Source organism: Staurois parvus, unplaced genomic scaffold, assembly GCF_062004578.1.
Source record: "Staurois parvus isolate SC_StPar_1 unplaced genomic scaffold, SC_StPar_1.0 ptg000729l, whole genome shotgun sequence".
Lineage (NCBI taxonomy): Eukaryota > Metazoa > Chordata > Amphibia > Anura > Ranidae > Staurois > Staurois parvus.
The window spans coordinates 587,551-605,233 of record NW_028318525.1 but is presented as its reverse complement, the minus strand read 5'-3'; the positions used below and the strand labels follow the sequence as shown (position 1 = coordinate 605,233).

General features: G+C 41.7%; 1 protein-coding gene across 3 annotated transcripts in view; it reads left to right on the top strand.

Annotated features, from left to right (window-relative positions):
- The window catches only part of FBXO34 (F-box protein 34), a 105,450-nt gene that overhangs the window by 46,319 nt on the left and 41,448 nt on the right, over positions 1 to 17,683 (top strand). The window contains exon 2 of one of the 3 annotated variants that reach the window (XM_089653954.1): positions 16,357 to 16,496. The exons of 1 other annotated variant lie outside the window; for it this stretch is intronic. The gene's annotated coding sequence lies outside the window, so the exon portion shown is untranslated. Of the gene's footprint in view, positions 1 to 16,356; positions 16,502 to 17,683 lie in introns of all 3 variants that reach the window. One more of the 3 variants, XM_089653953.1, reaches the window with a different exon arrangement.

Below are 17,683 nucleotides of genomic sequence, written 5' to 3'. Positions count from 1 at the left end.
CAAGTCCTGGTCTTTCACATTCCAGTGCTGCAGTATCACTTGCTGACGTGGCGACTCCCATAAGTGCAGTACAAGCTGGTGTGGTGGTGAGTACAAGTCGTGTCCCGCAGCCACCAAGAATCCGCACACGGGCCTGTAGAGCCCCTAGTATCTTTCTTGCAAATCCCGATTTGTAGACCAAAATTCTGCTGCACCTGTACTCAGGTGGAAGCAGCAAATTTTAATTACGGTCCTTGATTTTTTTTTTTTTTGGAGCAGTTTTTCACAAAATCTGTATGGATTGGTTGTGGATCAAAGCAATTATGTGCACAACAGTTTATCGCCGCCAACCCAAATTCAAACCTTGCCAGACCATTCGCATGGAAACCCATTATGGTTCCAAATTTAAAGGGTTTTTTTTGGGACCTAACCCTCAACATGGGCATTACTAAAAAAAAATTAATTGTGGTTGTATTGGTCCACAGATCCAATTCGCCATATGCCCGTGTTCTCTGTTGCCATGGCCAGGTTTAGATATGAGAGTATAATGTGTTTTATGCATTTCGATGACAACACACTGTCATCCTTGGGGTGACCCTGAATTTGACCGACTCCACAAAACTCGGCCAATTTCTCCCCAGCAAGCGTGCCAGATATGGGGTCAAGATGTACAAGACCTATGAGAGGGCAACAGGCTATACATCAGGTTTGGATTTATGAGGGAATAGTCACGTGGAGACCCCTGGATGCCTAGACTACAAGGGGAGCAGTGGCAAGATAGTTTGGGACTTGGTGTCATCTTTTTTTCCATATGGGGTACCACTTATATGTGGACCATTTTATTCAAGCGTGCCACTGTTTAGGCATTTGTACTATCTTGGACCAGCGACGTACTGGTACACCACTATACTTTGGTTATACCAGGATGATATGGTTATTTTCCAGCAGGCAATCGGCTTTCATGTAAAAGCACTCCTAGTGGCTAATTAGCTGCAGGATTGCTTTTACAAGCAGCGGGAGAAGATGCCCGCCTTCCACGGCCTTCTCGGGCAGTCCCGTGCTACAGGGGGAACCTGAGAATGCAGCCGGTGTTTCTGCCAGCTGCCCATAGAGCTGATTTGGAATGGTGCCAATCATCTCTATAGTCTTAAGAAATCGGAAGCTACAAGCATTTCACCACTTCAGTTTTGCAGGATATAAACAGCGCCATTTTGTAAATTGGGAAAGCATCCGATCACACCGATCTTGGTGAGATTAGATAATGTAAGGGCAGAGGAGATATCTAGAGTCTGATAGATCCCAGATGTCTCAAAAAAGAATATATGACAATGCCCATTGCAGTTATAGGGGATATTTGCATTTCCTGTAATAGCATTAAAAGTGATTTAAAAAAAAAAAAGTGTAAACATAATTTAAAAATTTTCCTAGCAAAATTTTTTTTTTCTTTTTTTTCTCATGTTAACAAAAAGTGTCAGAAAAGGCTTGGTCTTCAGGTAGCTAGAAGAGTGAGTGATATGTGGCACAAAAATTCTAATGCTGGGCATAAAATGCCCCCCCCCCACAACGACCCCTATTTTGGAAAGTAGACACCCCAAACTATTTGCTGAGATTCATGTTGAGCCAATTGAATTTATTTTTTTACCACAAGTTTTTGTAAGATGATTAAAAAAATTTTTTTGCACAAAATTGTCATTTTATTGCTTACACATGTAATGGGAGAAGTAGCAGAATGTATTTTGGGGAGTAATTCCACATATACCTGAGTATGGGGATACCACATGTGAGAGACGTTTTGGCAGTCTAGCCAAGTACAGGACCCCAAAATCCAATAAGCACTTTCAGGCTTTTAAAGGGCTTTATCTCCTCATTACACTTCCTGACTACCTATCACAGTTTCAGAGGCCCTGAAATGCCAGGATAGCACCAACACCCCCCCTGACCCCTTTTTTGGAAAGTAGATACCCCAAGGAATTTAAGAAGCATGGTGAGTATTTTGCAGATCTCGTTTGTTGCCACAAGTTTTTGGAAAATGAAGAAATAAAGAGAGAAACAAAATGTTTTTGTTTTCTATTTCAAAACCTTGTGAGAAAAAATTAGATCTGCAAAATACTCACCATGCCGCTTAAATTCCTTGGGGTGTCTACTTTCCAAAAAAGGGGTAATTTGGGGGGGGGGGGTAGTGCTATCCTGGCATTTCAGGGCCTCCGAAACTGTGATGGGTAGTGAGGAAGGGAAATGAAGTTGCGCACCTTCAGGCTTTCAAAGTGGTCATTGGATTTCAGGCTTCTGTATGTGGCTAGGCTCCCAAAAAGTCTCACATGTGGTACCCCCATACTCAGTAGCAGAATGTGTATTTTTGGGGTGTAATAGCACATATACCCATGGCTTGTGTAAGAATTATATAATTTAAGTGACAACTGTAATTTTTCCAAAAACGTGTGGAGGAAAAAAAATCTTCCATGGACTCAATATGCCTCTCAGCAGATAGTTTAGGGTGTCTACTTTCCGAAAAGGGGTCATTTGGTGGGGGTGTTTGTACTGTCCTGGTATTTTAGCACCTCAAGAAATGTGATAAGCAGTCAAACAATAAAAGTGGTATAAATTCCATTATCTATACCATAGTTTTGTATATGATCTAACTTTCACACAAAGCAATTCATATACACTCTTTGGGATATTTTTTTTTTTTTTTTTTTTTTACCAAAAACATATAGCGGAATACATTTTGGCCTAAATTTATGACGAAATGTGAGTGTTTTTTGGATTTTTTTTTTTTTTGGTGGAAATGAGAATTTATCGTTTTGGGTTTTTATTTTTCAAAATTGTGTTTTTTTTTTTTTTTTTTTTTTTTTTTTTTTTTGTGTTTTATAGCTTCAAAAATAAAAAGCGCACAGGTGATCGAATACCACTGAAAGAAAGCTGTTTGTGAAAAAAAGGACATAAATTTAATTTATATACAGCATTGCATGTTGCATGCGCACAATTAACAGTTAGTGCAGCAATCTATAGCAAAAAAATTACGTTAATTGCATTAGTTTGTAGATGCTATAACTTTCACACAAAGCAATTAATGTACACTTAGAATTTTTTTTTTTTTTTTACCAAAAATATTTTGTTGGGTACAGCATTACATGACCGTGCAATTATCAGTTGAAATAGTGCAGCGCCAAATAGCAAAAAGAGGCCTGGTCAGGATGGGGGGTAAATCCTCAAGATGGCAAGTGGTTAAGTCCCAGCCCACCTCCGCAGCCCCTGGATGAGCTGGGCTTTTCCATAGCAAAGAGCCCCTCACCCATAAAAATCAGACCGGAAGTACCAGAAAGGGTTACTGGGATAGTTTCTTTAGCCTCATTGGGGAACTACGTGAAGTGGAATTGTTCAGAGGAAGGAGGAGAGGGGGAGGGGTCCGTGGCTAGGCCTTCTAGGTACAAGCTCCTTTTAGAAGAAGTGGATGAATTGTTGAAGGCCATTTACAAGACTTTGGAAATGGAAGACTAGGTCCAGCTCTAGAAACTATTTAATGCATGAGAGTCTACAGAGCAAAAAGCGTAGGGTTTTTCCTGTTCATAAATCTCTAACTGAGGCTATTGAGTCGGAATGGAAGGAGCCAGCGCGCAAGCTTTTCTTTCCCAATAGTCTTAAAAGTAGGTTTCCCTTTTGAGGAGGGTGTTGAACACCCTTGAAATAAAAATCCTAGATTGGATGCACCTTTTTGTCAAAGTTTTCAAAGACATCCGACCTGGCGTTCGAGGACATGGGAGTCGTTGGGGATCCTATGGATTAAAAGGGGGATGTCTTAAAAGGGCCTGGGAGTCTACGGTGAGCCCTTGCCTCTACTTGTATAGCCAGGGATTTGGATTTTTGGCTATATCCTAAATTAAACCCCACTTAGTTGGAGGTACATCTAGGGAGGAGATTTTAAGTTCTCTCCCTATGCTTTTCAAGGTGGTGGGCTTTTTTGCTGATTCTTCCACAGAGGCAGTAAGAATGGCAGCTAGATCTTCAGCCCTGGTGAATTTGGATAGGAGGTCTCTTTGGCTGAAGACTTGTTCCGCGGATTCAACCTCTAAGGCTCCTTTATGTGCATTGCCTTTTTCAGGGGACAACCTCTTTTGGCCCTGGATTGCAAAAGCATTCGAGCGCATGGGGAATAAAAAGGGATTTCCTGAAAAAGACACCGGGTTTCAGAAAGCTTTTTCTTCCTTTTCCTTTCCTTCCTTTGCCCTTCCTTTTCGTGACAAATTTGCCCTGGGATTGAGAAAAACTAAGGGCACTTTGCCTGCAAATAGGAGACGTGGTGGATCAGAAAGTCTTGGTTTCTGTCCCAGAGGGAGAAAGGGGTCGGGGTTTTTATTCTTATATTTTTATGGTGAAACAATCCCTCAGGCAATTTCCATCTGATTCTGAATTTATGACCTCTCAACAGATCGATTTTAAAATACAAGCACTTTTGTATGGAATCGATATTCTCGCTTCGGCTTATCCTACGTCAGGATTTTTTTTTATAGTGTCCCTGGATCTGAAGGATGCTTATCTTCACATACCCATTCATGCCTCCTTTCAGAAGTACCCGAGAATGGGTGTCAACTTGGGGGACAAGGTTCAGCATCTTCAGTGCAGGGCACTCCATTTCGGTCTATCCTGTGCTTGGGGGATTTTCATCAAAGTCCTGGAAGAAGCTCTGGCTCCTCTGAGGCTGAAAGGTATTTTGGTAGCACCTTATTTAGACTAACTCCTGTTAGCTGCCACTTCTGAGCAACAGTTGCGGAGGGATCTTGAGGTTACACAAACCACCTACAGTCGCTGGGCTGGATGATCAACTGGGAAAAATCGTACCTGATTCCTTCTCGGTTGCTAAAGTTCCTGGGGTACATAATGGATTCAAGGGTGCATAAGATGTTTCTTCCTGCAGACAAGCAGTACAAGGTCTGCTACTAAGTAGCCCATCTGCTATCGAGTCTCCCTGAAGAAGATCTTGGCGGCTATGGGTCTAATGACAGCATGTTTTCTGACAGCACCTTGGGCCCGATTTTTTTACCAGAGACCTTTGCAGCACTTTCTTCTCCAGACCTGAGATGGGACGAGGAGCACCCTCGAGAACAAGGGTCAAGCAGTCCCTATGGTGTTGGAGAACGGAGGCTTTAAAATTACGCACGCTCGTGGAATGGCGTGAAACTGCGGTGTTTTGAAATCTCCATGGGTGATGCTTTAAAAATTTCTACAGGTTAGCAGTGTGAAGTTAGAGGAGGTGTAGTGCGATAATGGTTGCTCTTGCTCTGACATTCGTGGCGATACCTTACGTGTGTGGTTTAAATAACATTTACATATGTGGGTATGATTGGCTATGTATGCGTTCACCACTATGTGCGAACACAGGGGGACGGGGGCACTTTAAGACATTAATTTTTTTTGCACTGTTTTTTAAAAAAAAAAAAAAAATAAAATGTTCTTTTTTTTTTTTTAAAGTTTAAACACTTTTTTTCTTATCACAAGAAATGCATGCATCCCTTGTGATAGAAATAATTAGTGACAGGTTCTATTTATGGAGAGATATGGGTCAATAAGACACCACATCTCTCCTCTGCAATGGAAAGCATTGGATAAAAAAAAACCAAAACATTGATCTAGCGCTTTAATAAAAAAAATTAAAAAATGTCCGGAACCGCAAGTGACATTACTTCGATCCTCCAAGGGCATAGGGATGAGTGGAGGTCATCTTTCCTTCCCTGATCTCTATGCCCAGCGCTGGGATCATTTCTCGGGTAAGGCTGAGAACAATCGTGCAAGGGGTGGGGCAGGGTTTTTTTTTTTTTTTTTTTTTTTTTTTTTTTTTTTTTTTTAATTTCATATCTGCCAATGATGGCCGAAAGGGGTGTTTTCGGCCAGAACGTTTCAGCCACTGAAATTTCAGTGCATCCCTACTTACCTACGATAACTATTTCTGGGAGTCTTCCAGGACAGCCTGATTCCCACCCTTCACATTATGCTATGCTGTTCTTATATTATATTTTTTCAGGTCTGTCCTTCGGTTCTTGTGGTTACTGAGGCTAGGGCCTGGGGGGCAATGTGTTTCCTGTCCCGTGGGAGGCGCTCTTCTTCTCGTGGGCTGTCCTGGAAGACTCCCAGAAATAGTTACCAGTATGTCTAACTGGTTTTCTCTGATGAATCCCCTTTCCGATTTGTTTGGGGCATCCAGAAAAAACCTTGTTCGGAGAAGGTGAGCGCTACCATCAGTCCTGTGTCATGCAAACAGTAAAGCATCCCAAGGCCATTCATGTGTGGGGCGGCTTCTCAGCCAAGGGAGTGGGCTCACTCACAATGTTGCCTAAAAACCCAGCCATGAATAAAGAATGGTACAAAAACCTCCTCTGAGAGCAACTTCTCCCAACCATCCAAGAACAATTTTGGTAACGAACAATGCCTTTTCCAGCATGATGGAGCACCTTGACATAAGGCAAAGGTGATAATTAAGTGGCTTGGGGAACAAATCATCGAAATTTTAAGTACATGGCCAGGAAACGCCTCAGACCTTAATCCCCTTGAGCACTTGTGGTCAATCCTCGAGGTGGGTGAGCAAAAAAACCCACACAAATTCTGACAAACTCCAAACATTTATTATGCAAGGATGGGATGCTATTCATCAGGATGTGGCCCAAAAATGACTGACGGCATGCCAGGGCAAATTGCAGAGGTCTTGAAAAAGAAGGGTCAACACTACAACTTAAACTTAGTGGTTATAAATCTCAGACATGAAATATGAACAAAGCATACCCCTCTATACTGTGTACTTGTCTCAATCCAGAGCAGCAAATTTAATTTATATTTTCTGCCTTGTTCTGCTATCAGCATGGGTCACTTCTGAAGAGTTCTGACACCAAGAGAAAAATGGTGACGGGAGGGAGCTCCAGCAGATTGACACTCAGCTATGTGAAAGGGGGGGGGGGGGGGGGGAGTGTGAAGTGGGAAGTTTTGAAGGCGGTCTGCTTTGTAATGTGTCCAGTGGCTGGGACCCACACTACTTCAGATGCCAGCCCTACAGCAGTGACTGAAAGAGTTACAGGAGAACTCTACTTTTTTAATATTGAGAGCAGTGCAGCCTCTTCACTAAAAGTTTTCCAGTTGGACTTGGGATCTCCCATCAATTCTATGAAAAGGCCATCTGGCACATGACTTTTCTATAGGAACGACTGGCCTAAATCTCTGGGGACCACAGAGCCATGGATAGCAGTAAAACTCAATAGCAGTTCAAACACTCTATTCAATACAAATTTCAAAACCAATGGTCTGCTTTAATGTAGTAAACCCTAAAATGTGCAAAAGGGGTTGTGCAGCTTGGAAGGGGATATTGGTGTTATGTTGGGTTGCCCTGATCTGTGCGACCTTCTTTTTTTTTTTTTTTTTTTTTTTTTTTTTTTTTTTTTTTTTTTTTTTTTTTTTTTTTTTTTTTTTGCATTTGAAAAATATAGAATACATATCTGTGTGCTGCCTGGCAAGGATCACAGGAATGTTTCTGGGGAATCGTACTTGCTTATTCCTGTATGTAGCGAGGCAGATGCTTTGTGTCACTACAGGAGCTATGGTGTAAACTTGTCGAGATTGTTATTAGGGATGCACCGAAATTTCAGCAGCCGAAAAGTTTCGACCGCAAATACCCCTATTGGCCTTTGGCTGATTATGAAAATAAGCCACCGAAACGGGAGGCAAAAATAACCCCACTGCTGCCGTGACCTGCCGCCACTTGGTGGTTCTCCGCCTTACCTGAGAAACCACCGAACGATCTTGGCACTGGGCATAGAGATAAGTGAAGGAAAGGTGGCCTCCACTCATTGTTGCTTCCAGTTCCAGTACCTTGTAGATGAGGCCTTTTTTTTTTTTTTTCTTTTTTATCTAATGCTTTACATTGTAGAGGAGAGATGTGGGATCTTATTGACCCCATATCTCTCCATAAAAAGGACCTGTCACTACTTATTTATATCACAAGGGGATGCATACATTCCTTGTGATAGGACGTGAAAAGAGATTAAAACTTTTTTTTTTTTTTTTTTTTTTAAAGGGATAGTGTAAAATATTTTTTAAAAAAGGTGCCACTGTGCTCGTGTGTAGTGGTGAATGTATACCTAGCCCACACCCACATATGTAAACTGTGTTCAAACCACACATGTGAGGTATCGCAACAAACATCAGAGCAAGAGCAAAAATTCTAACACCTAGAACAGGGGTGGGCAAACTTTTTGACTTGAGGGCCGCAATGGGTTCATATATTGGACCCGGGGGCCGGACCAAGAGTAGATGAATGATGTGTATGTGTCATCCATAGTAAGTATAGTAATATTCCCCCATAGTAAGCATAGTAATTAATCCCCCATAGTAATTAATCCCCCATATAGTAATTCATCCCCCATATAGTAATTCGTCCCCCATATAGTAATTCGTCCCCCATATAGTAATTCGTCCCCCCTATAGTAATTCGTCCCCCCTATAGTAATTCGTCCCCCCTATAGTAATTCGTCCCCCCTATAGTAATTCGTCCCCCCTATAGTAATTCGTCCCCCATATTAATTCATCCCCCATATAGTAATTCATCCCCCATATAGTAAGTCCTCCATATAGTAATTCATTCCCCATATAGTAAGTCCCCCATATAGTAATTCATTCCCCATATAGTAAGTCCTCCATATAGTAATTCATTCCCCATATAGTAAGTCCCCCATATAGTAATTCATTCCCCATATAGTAAGTCCTCCATATAGTAATTCATTCCCCATATAGTAAGTCCCCCATATAGTAATTCATTCCCCATATAGTAAGTCCCCCATATAGTAATTCGTCCTCCATATAGTAATTCATTCCCCATATAGTAAGTCCTCCATATAGTAATTAATTCCCCATATAGTAAGTCCCCCATATAGTAATTCATTCCCCATATAGTAAGTCCCCCCTATAGTAATTCATCCCCCATATAGTAAGTCCCCCCCCTGTGTCAATTCACTTACCTTTGGTCCGCGCGTTCCTCTCGTATTCCCGCGCCGTTCTGGTCTTCAGGGAGGACTGTGAGAGGAGTTCGTCACGCTGCCCCGCCTACATCCTGGCTGCCCCGCCTACATCCTGACAGCTGCAGAGTCCTGACGTCCGAGAGGAGGGAGGGGGGCGGCCATCCGAGAGGGGGGGCGGCCATCCGAGAGGAGAGGAGGGGAGAGGAGGGAGGGGAGCGGGCGCCCGGCACACAGGAGAGCCGCATCTAAATTTGTAAAGAGCCGCGGCTTGCCGACCACTGGCCTTGCGGGAGCCTAGCTCCGCGGGCCGGATTAAAAGGTCCGCCGGGCCGTATACGGCCCGCGGGCCGTAGTTTGCCCATTGCTGACCTAGAACCTCCTCTAACTTTACACTGGTTAACCTGTAAAAATTTGTAAAGAGTCACCCTTCTTATTATTTTTTATTTTTTTTTTAAGTATCATAGTTTTGATGTCGTTCCACGAGTGTGCGCAATTTTAAAGCATGACATGTTGGGTATCTTTTTACTTGGCGTAACATAATCTTTCATATGTACCAAAAAATTGAGATATATATATATATATATATATATATATATATATATATATATATATATATATATATTTTAAATATGCAAATCTATACATTTTTTAAAAACTGTCCATTTCATTTATCTGCTAAGTGCATCCTGAATTTTGGGTTTCTGCACCAAAATTTTAATTTTCAGTTCACTTATTTATATATATATATTATATTCTCTATTTTAAAATAAAAAAAACTTTTTGACTTGAGGGCCGCAATGGGTTCATATATTGGACCCGGGGGCCGGACCAAGAGTAGATGAATTATGTGTATGTGTCATCCATAGTAAGTATAGTATTATTCCCCCATAGTAAGCATAGTAATTAATTCCCCCTATAGTAATTCATCCCCCATATTAAGTCCCCAAGTCCCCCCTGTGTCAATTCACTTACCTTTGCTCCGCGCGTTCCTCTCGCCGTGTCCCGCACTGTTCCGGTGTAGCATGAAAATCTGTCTCCTATGAGGATCTGTCCCCCTCGACGTATCTGCGCATGTGCCAGTTTCAGGCATTAGAAGCCGATCGGCGATCTCCGGCACATGCGCAGATACGTCGAGGGGGACAGATCCTCATAGGAGACAGATTTTCATGCTACACTGGTCTTCAGGGCGGACTGTGAGAAGAGCCTAGCTCCGCGGGCCGGATTAAAAGGTCCGCCGGGCCGTAGTTTGTCCATTGCTGGTCTAGACTGTTCTCTGAAGGCTCAAAAATAATGGGATTTCTCATGGTTTTCTGTACAAGAGACAGTGGTCACCAGGACAAAAAATCTCCTAGCCAGGGATACAGACATTCAGTGAAAATGTGAGTTGGCTTTACAGATCTAGATTGCTAACCAACAAGTGCAAAGGTTTCGGCACGATTGTGTATACATGCAAATGAAAACACTAGCTAACCTGCCACTAGAAAGCATGGAAGAGGCAGGAAGCCCGGTCCCCCTATATGTTTACGGCTTTTAGTTCTACTTTTGTTGTTTGCTGGTTTGTTACTGTAGTTGTAATCAAGCTGAGTAGTTCACAGAAGTATCTCTGTCCAAATGAGGGGTTGTCAGTTGTTCCTGTTCTCTTTTTTTTTTTTTTTTTTTTTACTGTATTTTGTCTATTTGGCATACTAATGCAGGCCATAGATGGGTCGAACATCGGCCAATTTAAAAAAAAAAAAAAAAAAAATCGTTCATGCGGCCAATGTTATCACCAACGGCAAAAAAATCGGCTGACAAAATCGTAAGAATTCACCCCATAACTTCTATCCCTTGCAGGTCATGGCTCGTGCGTGGATTTTTTATCGGTAAAGCGATCGGCTGATTTGTCCATCATAGCCGGGAAAATTGGCTGATCGTCAAAATCGGCCGTGAATTTTCCAACATGACCGAAAAAAAAATGTGCGAAAAACGGCCGACCAATTAACCCACTAACCATGCAAAAATCGGCCGTGTTTTTTTTTTTTTTTTTTTTTTTTTTTTTTTTTGTCGAAAAATCAGCTGAGTTTCGAACCGTCGATGGCCGGCATTGTGCAGTATCAGGAATAGATGTTTGGCATATGCCTGGCAAATTACTTGGTTGCATCCTTTGAAATTCAGAGTGACATTCCATATCAGAGGGTTAGTCTGTTGTGCTATTGGACATTAGTATCACACTACTGTTTGTCACCAGTGTCCATGGAGATGGACTAACATTTGTATCCATGTTTTTCCCGGTCTTTATTGGTGTTGGCACAGCTGTTTAGAGACTTCATCCTAGGCTTCATCATTATGAGTAATCTCCTTTTCCTCAGGATTGAAGTCTAAACCTATATAGTCGCATTTAGGGCCTCGCTTACATGTGCAGCCATCATTGCCACTCCTTTGCTGCTCCTGGACATCTGTATAACCCTTGAAAGATTGCAGCACCATGCCACAACCACATGCATTACACATGGTTCCATGGTGGTGGCAGCACAGTCCCACTCATTTAATTACCGTATTTTTCGCTCCATAAGACGCGCTTTTTCCCCCAAAAAAAGGGGGGAAAATGTCAGTGCGTCTTATGGAGCAGCCAGTCCGGTATTTCCACCACCGCCGTGTCAGAATACCGGGCCGGCCGCTCAGCTCTGCAGTGAGACCTTACCTGTTCCTCTATCCAGCGGCGCGCTGTCTTCCCGGCTTCTGTAGTGTGCATGACAGCCGGGTCCCAAGTGCGCATGCGCAAGACGCGGTGCTCTTTGTGAATGGTAAGGCAGTACCTGGGACACATGACAGATCCCAGAAGCCACCGGACCAATCACAAAGCGCAGCGCTTCTCGCTCATGCGCACTGGGCATCCGGCTGTCCGCCGAGCGCCCACACTACAGAAGCCGGGTAGACAGCGCGCGGCTGGATAGAGGAACAGGTAAGATCAAAGAACAACTCTGCGGAAGTAAGAGCGGGTACCTGTCAAATTCAGGTACCCGCTCCCCCTCCCTCCCCAAAGGTCAGCAGTCATCTCCTGTACTGTCCAGTCCCATGTCATCTCCTGTACTGTGTCCGCAGTCCATTAGTTCAGAATTTTTTTTTTTTTTTTTTTTTCCTGTTTTCTGCCTCTAAAACCTAGGTGCGTCTTATGGTCAGGTGCGTCTTATGGAGCGAAAAATACGGTAGCTTGCTATTTGCGGCACTTCTGCCTGTCAAATGTGACTTGTGCTATAGTTTTTGCTGCTTTGCGGAAGTGCGCACTAACATGGTCTGTGGTACTACATACAGTGGGGATTGAAAGTTTGGGTACCCCAGCTAAAAATTTGTATTAATGTGCATAAAGAAGCCAAGGAAAGATGGAAAAATCTCCACAAGGCATCTAATTACAGATTAGACATTCTTATAATATGTCAACAAAAGTTAGATTTTATTTCCATCATTTACACTTTCAAAATAACAGAAAACAAAAAATGGTGTCTGCAAAAGTTTGGGCACCCTGCAGAGTTAATATCTTGTACTTCCCCCTTTGGCAAGCATCACAGCTTGTAAACGCTTTTTGTAGCCAGCCAAGAGTCTTTCAGTTCTTGTTTGAGGTATCTTTGCCCATTCTTCCTTACAAAAGTCTTCCAGTTCTTTGAGATTTCTGGGCTGTCTGTCACGCACTGCTCTTTTAAGGTCTATCCATAGATTTTCAATTATGTTGAGGTCAGGAGATTGTGAAGGCCATGGCAAAACTTTCAGTTTACGCCTCTTGATGTAATCCCCCGTGGATTTCGAGGTGTGTTTAGGATCATTATCCATTTGTAGAAGCCATCCTCTCTTTCACTTCAGCTTTTTCACAGATGGCATCAAGTTACCATCCAAATTTTGCTGAAATTTTATTGAATCCATTTTTCCTTCTACTCGGGAGATGTTCCCTGTGCCACTGGCTGCAACACAACCCCAAAGCATGATTGATCCAACCCCATGCTTAACAGTTGGACAGAGGTTCTTTTCATTAAATTCTGTGCCCCTTCTCCAAACGTACCTTTGCTCATTCCGGCCAAAAAGTTCAATTTTAACCTCATCGGTCCACAGAACTTGTTTCCAAAATGTATCAGGCTTGTCTATATGTTCATTTGCAAAGTTCAAACGATGATTTTTGTGGTGAGGACGTAGAAGGTTTTCTTCTGATGACTCTTCCATGAAGACCATATTTGTACAAGTATCTCTTTATAGTAGAATAGTGTACCACAACTCCAGTGTCTGCCTGATCTTTCTGGGGGGATCGTGCAGTCAAACGTGGGTTTTGAATTGTTTTTCTCACAATCCTGCGAGCCGTTCTGTCTGATATTTTTTTCTTGGTCTTCCAGATCTTGCTTTAACTTCCACTGTTCCTGATGACTGCCATTTCTTAATTACATTCCGAACAGAGGATATTGACATCTGAAAATGCTTTGCTATCTTCTTATAGCCTTCTCCAGCTTTGTGAGCGTCAACTATTTTCAGTTTCAGTTTTCTAGACAACTGCTTAGAAGAACCCATGGTGCTGATTGTTGGGGCAAGGTCAGATGAGTCCTGGGCATTTAAAACCTTTGAGTTTGACATCATCTGGTCTTCCCAGACGATGATTGAGAACAATCCATGACACTGGCAGGTCTCAGCTTGGCAAAGGGGGCAGTGCATGCTATAAAATCTGCAGGGTGCCCAAACTTTTACAGACGCCATTTTTTTGTTTTCTGTTATTTTGAAAGTGTAAATGATGGAAATAAAATCTAACTTTTGTTGACATATTATAAGAATGTCTAATCTGTAATTTGATGCCTTTTTGGAGATTTTTCCATCTTTCCTTGGCTTCTTTATGCACATTAATACAAATTTTTAGTTGGGGTGCCCAAACTTTCGATCCCCACTGTATATCTGGTGATGAGGATAGTTTTGGCACTACAAGAAAGGTAAAATTGTCTTCAGATTTTTTTAACATTGTGGTAGCACTAGGTGATTTTAAAAATATGCAATAGCCCCTCTTCCCTTCCTATAATTTTTATATTCGTATGTGGCTTTTGCAGGTTTTATAAAAATTTAAAGATTGTATAATATTTCAAAGACCATTTAGAATTCTGCAAGAATATTTGAGAAATCTTAAGCGTCAGTCATCTATTTGAAGTATTAAAAATTTAGAATGTGTGGTTTTTGCACCACTGAAAAGACTGGTAAATGCTTCAAATGGTATTTGCAAGTCTGGTTGTTTTGTTCTCCATAATACTTTGATGGAATTTCAACTAGTCTTGTGTTGGAGCCTTGGCTCTCTGGAGACTCTACCTCCTCATTGATTGAGACAGTAGCAAGAGCCAATGGCTAATTAGTGAGCTAATGAGGAGAAGGGACATGGTTGAGCTGCAGCTGTGTGTGCATGAACACAAAGCAGCGGCTCAGGAGCGAGCCTGCTTGGGTTCCCCCATAGCAAGTTGCTTGCTTTGGGAGCACTTGGCAGGAGGAAGGGGCCAGGAGTGCCAGCGAGGGATCTGAGGAGGATCAAGGCTGTTCTGTGCACACAGCAGGTAAGTTTTTAACATGTTTGTTAAATTTAATTTTTTATTTATTTTTCACCTTAACACACTTTCCTTTTTAGATCCTAATTCGGCATAACTTCAGAACAAAGTTCACTTTTGTAACTTGTTACACCCATATTTAGGGTGACGTGTAACATGATACAATACAGCATTTGTCCGCTCTCTCTTCATGGAACAAAGTGAGGGTACAGCCAACATTTTGGGAGGCCATTAGAGCAAAAATGGAGGATAAATCATGGAAAAGGTGAAAGCTGCTTTAAAATAGGATTTCTCTCACTTTGAGGGATTTGCATTGAAAATAAATAAGCTTTGCCTTTTTTTAGATGAATTGTAACAAGTGATCGAGCATTAAAGGTTTAGTGTTCTAAAAAAAAAAAAAAAAATTTTATACGTACTTTCTCAGTGTAATGGTTTTGCACAAAGCCCCTCCTTGTGGATCCATTGCCCCTGGTGCTTCTTCCCAACCCACCCACTCTCCCAGCAAGGGGGGGGGGGGGATACTTGTGCAGGCAGCAGGGCTTTACATTCTCCTGGTTTAGATAGAAACAATTGAGTACTGTCCGTGACACTTTTTTTTTATTTGCACTAACATACAATTTTGAGGACAAGCTTTCGGGGTATGTCAGCTCCTGGTTTAGATGTAATTTAGTATGCATGTGGAACACCTTTACATACAGCATCTACTTCATGAAAAGTGGGCACGCTGTCTCTTTTAAAAATCCCAAAGTGCAATTGTGCATATAATATAACTATATATCAAACCATACAGGGATGTTCAGTTTATATCACCTGATGCCTGGGACATGTAGTTCCAGGTGCTGGTCAGGTAATTTTTATTAACCTTTAGCCCTGCTGCAGACAAGCAGCAGGGCTCCCCTGTCAGGTGGAAGCACCGCTGCTGCCTGATTGCTTCCACAGTACCATCTGCGGGCCCTGTACTGGTTCAGTGGGTGCCAGTGGTATGCCGGTGTATAGAGGGAGGAGGGCGGACATGTCCACTCCCCTCCCCTTCTTGTCCTGACCCTGAAGTGATTTCCAGGTCCCTGTCGACAGATTCCTGGCCACAGAGGCCGGGAAAGAATGTAATGCAGTGCGATGTGCATTGCATTATATTCAGTGGAGCACAAGGGAGACTAGCAGTATCTTTTACACCCTGGATGTCTCAAAAAAAGAGAACCTGTCACCAAAAAAATCAATGTTAAAAATATTAATGTTTAAGTTGCCATAAAGCCCCTTTTTTGTTTTAAAAGCCCCAGACATTACTTAAAGCAGATTTTAAATCTGGTTTTGGTTTAAAAAATTTTTTTATCAGGACAAGTAGATTGTCATGTAGATTGGGATGTCTATTTAGTCCATGTTCAAGTAGGGTTTTTTTTTTTTTTTTATTTCCACACCCATGCCATATTTTATAAGGAAATAATAGTTTAAACTCCAATACATGCAATAACCTAAAAAAAAAAAAAAAATCTAAAAATTGAAAACTAATATAAATGTTTGAATGCTTTTAAGCATATGGCACAATTTTAAGGCATGTGTAATACCATATGCTACTTTCAAAATAAAAGTAAACCATAGAGTGTATATACACGTGCAGATGGACAATGATGAGTTCAAAAGCACTCAAACGTTAAAGTGTATATAACCCAGTACTCCACTCTCAAAATAAAAATATAAATGAACATAAAAAGGTATACATACATGTGCAGAAGGACAAATGTACATATGGACAATTTTATAAATTAAAAAGGCATAAATTAAAAATGTTCACTATTGTAAACAAAAATAATAAAGATGAATAAAACAAACAAATCTGCAAAATGTCCGTACAGATGGATACATATCCTGGTGAACAGTCCAAAATCAAGATGGAGAAAATACCAAAGAAAAGGAAGACACAATTGAAAGTGTGAGACTGAGAGCATCCAGTGCAGCAGGAATAGAGGGTACCAGGAAATCACGTCACCCACATGTAAGGTAAACTCCTACATAGAGACCATAAAGCACCTTGCTGTCCCACAGCACAAAATATTAAGACCCGCCACTCCATCTAGGTATGATCCTGTGTAAACAAGCTCAGCAAAGAGGAGGTAAGAGCAAGAAGGGACCCCCATAGTGCAGTAAGCCAAGAGCTTTTAATATGGTAATGTATTTCCAAAGGGAAGAAAGTCGCAAGCCTATAACAAAGGATGAGCACTGCTCGATTCCCACCAGCGTGCGTGATAACGTCACGTGTTCTGCCCTGCCCCAACACGTTTCACTCTAAACAGCCTCTTCAGAGGATAGTCATGTGGAAGCACAATTATTTTTTTTTTTTTTTTCTAGACGCAGCTAAAATTACCTAAATGTGAATAATATTTTAAATCCTTAAAAGTCTTATAAACCTATATATGTCATTGCAAATGTGAATGAGGCCTAATACAGAGCAGGAGGTCTTTTTTTCTTCAAAAAGCCTGCAGGTTTTTATTGAGGTCAGTCGGTCATTTATTTATTTTATTACAGGTACTTGTATAGCGCCGTCAATTTATGCAGCGCTTTACATATATATTGCACATTCACATCAGTCCTTCTTTGTCTTGCTTATTTTGCCACGGAGACTGCAGGTGTCAAAACCCTAGATTGTGGGTTATTAGAACAGGAGGCTAGGAAATCTTCCAATGGGGAAACTAGTTCTCATGACAACCAGGGATTCCCACACTTTAGGGATTTGGACTTGCTGTTTTGGTTGGGGGAAATTCTCAAAAATGGTATATAACTCTTCCCTACTCTATCCAAAATGAAAAGCAAGTTTTGCCTTTAGTAGTTCTTTATAAGTAAATGCCTCAATGTAGGGAAATTGCATAAAAAGGAAAAAAAAAAACCCCAGAGTTCAGAAACTTGTCATGACAAACAACAAGGAGGCAGATATTGCTGACCACTTTCTAAAAAAAATACTAGTTGCTTGGCTGTCATGCTGACTCTTGCATATCTTTCACCAGGAACAATATATACTGGTAAGGATTTCTGACTGACTTGCTCTGGGTGGGTCCATGACCCAGTATTAAGATTAGCAGGTCAATGACCTAGCATCTAGAATTTCCAGAAGGAGATCAGCCACAGCACTCCCCTTGTTTCCATTTATCTGACCCACCACCAGAATCCCTAAACTTAAAGTGGTTG